The following is a 9,160-nucleotide window of genomic DNA, read 5'->3' as shown; positions in this document are numbered from 1 at the left end:
AGGATTCACGGAGGATTCTTTTAAAGAGAGAGTGTTGGAAAAAGAGGCCTTGGAGTTCCAGGGTTCCTGTGACTGAGAACAAACGACAGGGGCCTGGATGTATGTCGTTCTAGATGCGGAAACCTAGGTGACTTGATGCTATAGACTGAATACTTGTGTCCCCACAAAATTCATATGTGGAAACCTAATCCTCCCTGTGATGGTATTTGGAGATGTGGCCTTTGGAAGGTGATTAGGGCGTGAGGGTGGAACCCTCATGAATGGGATTAGCGCCCTTTTAAAAGAGATTCCAGGGGCCAGCCCTGTGGTTAAGTGGTTAAGTTCACTTGCTCTGCTTCGGTGACCCAGGGTTTTGCTGGTTTGGATCCTGGGCACCGACATGGCACCGCTCACCAAGCCATGTTGAGGTGGCGTCCCACATCGCACAACTAGAGGGACCTACAACTAGAATATACAACCATGTACTGGGAGGCTTCGGGGAGAAGGAAAAAAAAGATTGGCAACAGATGTTAGCTCAGGTGCCAATCTTTAAGAGGAAAAAAAAAAAGAGATCTCAGAGAGCTTCCTCACCCCTTGTACCATGTCAGGACACGTGAACCAAGAATCAGATCCTCATCAGACACTGAATCTGCCAGATCTTGGACTTCCAGCATCCATAACCGTGAGAAATAAATTTCTGTTGTTGATAAGCCACTCAGTCTATGGAATTTTCTTATAGCAGCCAGAGTAGATTAAGACTTTTTATAGACCAAGGTCACACCAATCTCTCACCACTGCCTGGGAGGTACACGGGCCATTTTCCTGCTCCCAGGGTGTCCTGCTGGAATGGGGCAGTTTCTGAGTCTTCTCAGAGATGGTGTAGAGGCCAGCAGCCTTGGAGAACAGCACCAGCCACCAAAACGTGGGTGTCTCACGTCTGAGGCAGCCCCTACCCTACACTGGAACTCTTGTAGAAAGCAGGAGGGGCCACAGCATATGTTCTTGTCTTCCCACCAGGAGGCATCCAGGCCTGCGTCTGCTTCACGACTTTCCTGTCTACTGATGACACTTCCTGAAAGGTGGTTCAGGGATCATGGGGTAGGGGCACAGAGACCTGTGCCATCCACCCACTCTTATTCCCATTCCCTGGGCAAACTCAGAAGTCTTAGAGAGTCACCGAGAATATTCCCCACTCTAGGACACGAGAGTTTCCCTGAGATGGAAGGTCAAAGGCAGGTCCCTGGAGCTTGTGTCCTGGGGGCTGTGTACTTCCAGTGCTTGCCACTCAACACGTGAATGAACGAGAGCAGGCTGATCTCAGAGCAAAGCAGGCTCTCCACGTGCGCAGGAGTAAGAGTAACATTGCCTTCTTCTCCCTACCCCGCAATCATTGATTCATTCATTCACTGCACAAAGTTTCTCGAGAACCTACTACATGCCAGCACTGTGCCAAGCCTGGGGATGCAGTGGAGAACAGAACAGACATGATCTTTGTCCTCATGCAGCTTATGATCCTGTGAGGCCAATAGGCAATAAACAAGTAAACAAAGACATGAGTACATAATGATGTATTTAGATAATGCAGTCTCCTGCCCTCTGTCCTCCTCTGGTAAGTGTAATCTTCAATTGGCCAGCCTGATGGTAAACTTATATCATGGAATATGTGGTGAATTTCATGGGGTCCTCTGATTCAATCTTAGGCTTTTTGGTCCCTTTGCAATAATCTCATTTCTTTCCTATTGGGGCCGATCGGTGTACGGAGGGTGGTATAACAGTTTTCAGCTGTAATAAAGCACTGTTGCCAATTACAACTTGGCCTCTGCCCATTATTGTTCCCCAAATGCCACAGGAGCGACGTGACGTCCTGTGACAAGAAACTAGGCTTTGCAAACAGGCAGAATTAGATTGTATTTCCAGTTCTGTCACCACGTGCGCTTACAGGAGTGACTTTCTTTTCTCCAAGTCAAGAGATTTTAATCGAGATAAAACTGTGGCATCTCTGTAAGGATTTCCTCTTTGCGGAATAAGATGTCTTAGGACCACGAGGGCATTTTGCCCAGTGCCAGGCACACGGGAACCACATGATGGGCCTTGGCCCTCTCCACATGGTGAATGATTCCTAGCCTGGAGGCCAGCTCAACCCCAGGGCTTCTCAAAGTGTGATCCATGGGCCACCTGTAACAGGACCGCCTGGAGGATTTGTAAACACGTGGCTGTCTGTGTCCGTCAGGCTCTGGGGGGGGGGGGGGTCCAAGAACCTGCATGTCTCACAGGCTCCCCAGGGGGTTCTTAAGAGCCTAAGCTTGGGACTCGCTCATCTACAGCCTGGATCGGTGGCCCAGGCTTTTGTACTCTGAGGGTCAAGAAATCACTTTTTAATATTCACCTCTGAGCATAATAGCTTTTACAGGTGTGGAGTCACCTGATGACAGGTCCTCACTCAAGTACTTCCTGTATGGGAAGAAGGACTTTAAATCACCCGAGACGTTCAGCCTTCCTCAGTTCTGGCTAAACCACCAACACTCAGCACCTTGGGGGGGCAACCGAGGGATATACTCACCCTATTTCCGGAGGATGGCAAGTCCCAGATTCTGCCATTTGTGGACAGATGGGTAGGACAGGAAGTGGACCTGCCAGAAGCCTGTTAAAGGAGGGGCTAGGTGTCTCCTTGGACAGAAAGCAAGGGAAACATGTCAGGCCCATAAATTGGGCTCCAGGATGACATTGGGAAAGGCTGGATGAAAAGGTGATTCTGAGCCCATCACTCAGAGAAGCGTCCAACTTTTTGGACTCCTGCCCCTTTTGCAAGTGGCCAGAATAAAAGATGAATAAAAACTGAAAGAGCTGTGACCAGGGTAGCGCCCTCATTGGTGCCAGCACCCTGGACCACGCCTCCAGGGCCTCACTGGCAGCCTCAGGGCCAACACCGGCAGGCGGCAGAAAGTGGGCACCTTTGGTGGACAAGAACTGGGCCCATCTGTGGGCACCAGCAACCCAGCTACCATTTGGGATTTCTGCAGCATTAGCAGAGACAGCCGTGAGTTAAAGCCAGAGAGGAGAACGCCAGGTGCCACCAAAGGCAAGCTTGTGGACCACACAGAAGACATCCTGAGGACCACCCCAGAATATCTGGGAGGAATCTGAGGGGGGCTGGGAATCCCCAGAGTAAGTGTCAGAGCCAGAGAAATGTGACTTTGTGTCTATAGACGTGCCTCTCTCCTCACCCCCAGGCTGCCGTGGTTTGGGAAGATGGACGGATGACATCAGTAAATGTGGAGAGATTGGGAAACAGAATTAGTCACTCTGCCCAAGAGAATGAATTCCCTACTTTCTGCCTCCTTGTGACATCACTGCTCAAAAGCATAGCACACTGTGGTGCCAGATGAAAAGCTCTATTTCTGGAGGATTCACAAAAGTGCCATTGTCTCGATGACGGACTAACAGACCAAGGTCATTGTATTTCCCAGCAGCTGCTCTGCCCAGCTCCACATCTGTAACTCTCCCCCTCAGCAGCAGGCAGGACCGCCCCCAGGGAGATGCACTTCAAGCAGCAAGCAGCACACCTGACTCAGCATCTGTTTCCTTCTGTCAAAATTCTATCCTGAGTCACCAACACCAGCTTCCAAATGGAATTTTCAAGAGCATGCGGCCAATTTTGTTTGCGCTCCTCCAGAGCAGAAGAGGGCAGGGTCAGAGCAAGGTTTGAAGTGCACCCGAGGGAGCATGCTTTCATGCATGAAGCAAGGAGTTGGCCAGAGTTCTGAAGACACTAGACTGTGTGGATGTGTCTGATGAGTTCATTAGCGTTGATCTGGATGACATTTTTGGCTTGCTTCTGGGTAAGAGATCTTCAAAAGCTTGCGAGGTATACACGGAGAAGACGCTCCTCACCCGCCATGAGAGGGGCGCTGGCTTGCGATTCTAGCACGGCAAGAGCTTCACACCAAATCCCTCATATTATCTCACTTAGCCCTTCTTGAAAGGAGTTTCAGGAGGCGTTTGGGAGCTGGCCAGGGTCAGAAATAGACTTTGAAGGAAGGGGAAATCAAAAGAGATCAGGAAAGTTGAGCTCTACCACCAAGCATAATCCACTCCTCAGCCAAATCACCAGTTTTAACGATGGCCGGATAAGCCAGCTTGTAAATGGAATGGGTTACCTAATAATAGTCATTTTTCATACAGGGAGTTTTCTGAGTCCAGCTTGAAAGCTAAGGCCACTTGCAAATATGAAGGCCGTGGTTCTGAGGTAAGTAGTGTTGTGAAGTAAAGGATTTAATTATATCCCCACGTTAAATCCAGCTGATGAACTTTGAATTATAAAGTGCTCAATGTGGCAAGCTGGGCGAGGAGAGAACGAAGGGAGGGTGGGGTGTGGTGGGCAAGGCAGACCTGGAGACAGCCTTCAGGGGGGCACCTGACGAGAGGCGCATTCAACTTGAAATCCTATTGCAGACTGACAGCCGGGGGCAGACTCTGTCAGGCATGTCCTTTTTAGTGATTAGATTTACATTTCCGTTAACAGGGAATCCTGGAGTCAGAAATGGTTAAACTCTGACACTTTCCAGACCTGTTTTAAAGTTGATTCTCCCCAATGGTTTGGATCGTTTTAGCCTGTTGCAGCCTGAGGCTCAAAGTGGCCCTTAACACTTCTGTGCAGAAGAAACTAAGGATCTGAAAGAGCAAGGCCACACAGGAAGCAAAAGGCAGATCCAGAAGGCCAACTTTTCTTTGTCCCCATGTGGCACTGTGCCCTCTTTCCAAACCTGTGCAGCTTCAGTCCTCTGGAGAATTTATATGTCCAAAGGTTTGTTTTTGACTCACTTTTCTGCTTTCCTTCCTGTCATCTGTGCAGCATTTGGAAAACGGAACAGCCCTGAGCCTGGGTTTAGCGTACTCTCCCTGTAGCCCGTCACCAGCGAGCCCAGGCTCACGTGCCCACACCCACGGGGTCCCAGTCACGAGGGGACCATGGGATGACACTCAGATCTCAGAATGAAGAAGAGCAGGCTTGAGGAGCCAACACTTCCTATGGGATACGCATATGGCAGGCTTTTCCTTCCCTGCCTTTGTGGAGGTAACAACGGCAGAGGTCATCCAAACAAACAGACAAGCTTCAAAGCGAATCGCCTTTGAAATGTGCTCTCCAATTTCCACTCTCTCGACACAATACTGTACGAAGACGAGCATGAGAATTATGCAGCAGGGGCAGGGACATCCAGGTGTGTGCGTCGCTGCCTCAGCAGGAAAGGGCTGGAAGGGTTTGGATGGCTCAGTGAGCTACAGTGAGACGGAAGCTGTCGTGCGTGCTGGTGACTCTCCGGCTGTCATCAGGTGTGTGTGGGCAAGGAGAGCTCTCTTCTTGATCCCAGGCTCTGGCCTGACTACAGAGCAAGTTTCCGCTCTGGGTTATTTCAGAGGAAGCTGGGGTAAAAGCCCCTGCATGAAAAGGAGTCCACAACAACCGCTTCTGTTATTACAAGAGTCTGTCATGGTCTCGTAAAGGGCTGTTCAGGACCAAGACCTAGGAAGAAGGGTCCAGAAAGGAGGCATACTGGTTGTTGGCGCAGCCCTGCCCCTGCCTGAGGGGCCTCTGAGTCTACCAGTCACCAAGTTATTTCAACAAACCTGTCACTCCAGTTCTTCCAGTCACTTTCAAATCTTTGCAAGAGCATGGACAGTGGAAAAAAATGTATCCATTATCATCATCTTAATCCACTCAGCATGGCCAACCTGATCACAGGCAAGGCAATGAGCTGTTGAAATGTATTCTTCATTCCGACCTGTGCACAGCCAACCACGTTCACTGCATGAAGCATAAGGGTAGGGCCTCTGGAGTGCTGGGCAAAAAGAACCAGAGATGTCGTTTGAAGTAAGACCAGGGCGGGCCCCACGGCCTAGTGGTTGAGTTCAGCGTGCTCTGCTTCAGTGGCCTGGGTTCGCAGATTTGCCTCCTGGGTGTGGACCTATGCCGCTCATCAACCATGCTGTGGTGGCATCCCACATACAAGGTAGACAAAGACTAGCACAGATGTTAGCTCAGGGACAATCTTCCTCAAGCAAAAAGAGGAGGAGGATGGGCAACAGATGTTAGCTCTGGCCAAATCTTCCACAGCAAAAAAAAAAAAAAAAAAAAGGTAAGACCAATCCTGATGACACTATTCAGAGAAGAATAGTTAAGAGGACTCTGAAGCCAAACTGCCTTGGTTTGAATCCCAGCCTCAGCACTTACTAGCTGTGTGATCTTATGAAAGATACTTAACTTCTCTGTGCCTCAGTTTCCTCATCTGTAAAAGGGGGATATCAATCATAACATCTACCCTATGTTGGAAGGATTCAAGAAGTTACAAGGAGCTTTAGTACCGGCCCTGGTACTTAGGAAGGGCTTTATGAAAGTCTGTTATAATAAATTTTGTATGTAACAGCATACTGAAGTTGGGATATTCACTCAGCACTGTTTGCTTCATGACACAACAATTGAAAAGCCATCACTCTGTTCCATACTCACAAAGAATCCTGTGAACACTGGGGAGCAGGGTGACCTTGGACCTTGTCATCACCCACAGGATCAAAAACCATCGTTCTGAGCCCAGAAGGCAGCAGTGACACTGCTGCTAGGCTGCTCAGTGTTGGGATGTTTTTTGGGGGCGTCTGGGCTTCTGTTGTGCTTGTGACATGTTTGTTATCCTTTCCATCAATGCTGATTTTCAGGGAGTGGGTCCCAGGCGCAGCCCACTACCCAGCGAAGGACATCTGTCAACACTGTTTGACTGTGGTGTGGGTTAGGCCTAATTCAGCCGACAGGAACAATAAAAACCCTGGGCAACAGAGGGGCAGGGGAGGAGAGGCCTTCCTGTTCCTTGTTGGGCTAAAAGGAACCCCCTGGCAACTTTGGGCGTGCTGGGAGCTCCCAAGCGGCCCCTGTTTTTGGATTTGGCTTCTGGTGGCCCATGAAGCCTGAAGCCATCACTGCCTGTTGCTTTTTCATCTTGTGCCCCGGAGCCCCCAGGAGTGTTGACCAGTTCTCAGGAGCTCCAACTACCTCAATTCTGGCCAGATCATCTAAAGATGCTCAAACCCTTCCCACGCCTATCTGTGGAGGCCTCAAGGAGCCAGATTTGGGTTCCGAGTAGAAGCCTGTGGCCCTGCATTGCCCACAGCACCCCGAAGCTTGGTGGGAAGTGGCGGGGTGTAGCAAAGCCCACTGGCCAATAATCAGAAAGGCCCAGCTGCGCTGGAAACAGGGTGGCTTTTCAGTTGGCTCAAAGCAAAACGGAATGTGCCGTCCGTCTCATCTCTGGCATTTCCCCAGCCCTTCTCAGAGTGCACTAAATGCCACGCTTCATCGATCGGTCAATAAGCCATGTTTATTGAGCTCCGGTGTAGATACAGGGGTGTGGCAGCTGTAGAGAAAGACAGAGGAGAAGGGAAAAAGCCCTCAAGTCAAAAGGCAGGGTTTATGCATAGAGAGGACTGCACCCTCCTCTCCTGAGCACTCCTCTCCCGAAGGCTCCACGAGGAAACGGGCACCAGGACTACCCAGAACCAGAAAGCCCTTTCTTTATGTGCTGCTGACCTCTAGAGGCTTCCAATTAAAAAGCACCCCCAAGGACCAACTTAATTTTACTGCCGGTTTTCACATTCCGTGTTGTTGTCATATTTTCCTAGAAAATATGTCTGCTCCTTCAAACGTTACCTAATAGGAAATGCCCACCTTATTCTTGGGCTGCCTAATTACAGCTTGCCCAGATTTTTTATGAATGTCATTGGTTTCTGCTCCAAAAAAGGAAAAAGGTGGGCCAGAGATAGGGAAACTATTTCAAAGTTATTTGCCTACCACGGAACTAAGAGGAAAAGCACAGTGCCAGCTATTTCAGGATGCATTTCTTGAGTTCCCAAAGTGCCAGATGGCCAGGGAGAAAGGAAGGTCCACTCAGCCCAATTCAGCAGGCACCAGCAGAACGATCTGCCAGACGCTCCCACATCCAGGCAGCACGCCCGTTTGCTCCAGCCCGGGTGCAGGGTCCAGACACTGGGTCGGTGTGGGAATTTGGGGGAGGGGTGGTTGCTTACTTTGTTTTATTTCAACCCGTTCACGCCCACAATGAACATGAGGGACAATGGGTGTCCCACCTGGCCTGACTTTACTGTGGAAACAGGACTCATTTCTAAAAGAAAAGAGATTGTTTATTACATTCCTAGCAAAACACCCCAAATCTTCCTCTTCCGTTGTCGATTTTTGTTCCATGTTACTGATCACAAAGAGAAGGGACGCGGAGGAGGGCAGGAGAAAGTACTCAGGGACATCAGCATTTGCGCTGATATACACCCGCTGTTTTGGCTGGGCTCTTTATTTCTAAAAGGGGTCCTAGGAAGATGGGTTCAAAATCAGAGAAATACAGTTTTGCCAATATCGTTTGCCGAGCCCTGGCTTGCTGAGACACTATTTTCCACATAATTTTGCTTCCCGCCCTCCTTACCTCACTAGCCAAGAGAAGATACATCCCCACAATGCTAGTGCCTGGAGGGAACTTGGAAATAAGTCCTTACTCTTATTCTTACAGGTGAGGGAACAAAGATGGGGGCTGTGGGAGGGGTGGCAAGCCCACGGTCACACAGGTACTGAAGGAGGAGACTGGGCTGGAACCTCTCCCCCCAGCCAATCGACTCAGAATGATTCACCGCAAAGGGGACAGGTGGCTCTTTCCACCGAAGGCCCCTGCACTCAGACAAAGAGGCAGTGGCATTTTACCTGTGACAGTGATCAGATAACAGTAACGAAAGAATTCTCCCTCCAGGAAGGCTTTGTGTGTAAGCGGGAGCAGATACGCCCCCATCACGCTGAGGTCAGAATCTTAGCCTGGGTGAGGTCCGGAATGGTTGCACACAGCCCACCACTCAGGGCAATCTCTGACAACAGCCACATCGAAAACAAAGAACCACCAATTAAGCTCTTTGGAATACACACACAAGCCTCTACACTGTGCCTTATTAAGGCAATGTCCAATCTAAATCAACAATCTATGGAGACCTATTCATTTGGGGAAAGAAACTTGCTCTTACTCACATAATGGGACTTACCACCAACTTCCGGATTTATTCTTTAAATGCCATTGTTTCTGTATAACAATAACTGGGAGGAAAGTAGTGGGGAAATGGTGTCATGTCGTCATAGAATGACCAG

This window comes from Equus caballus, chromosome 4 (assembly GCF_041296265.1).
Source record: "Equus caballus isolate H_3958 breed thoroughbred chromosome 4, TB-T2T, whole genome shotgun sequence".
Lineage (NCBI taxonomy): Eukaryota > Metazoa > Chordata > Mammalia > Perissodactyla > Equidae > Equus > Equus caballus.
The sequence above is the reverse complement of the archived record's forward strand: the minus strand, read 5'-3'. Positions refer to the sequence as shown.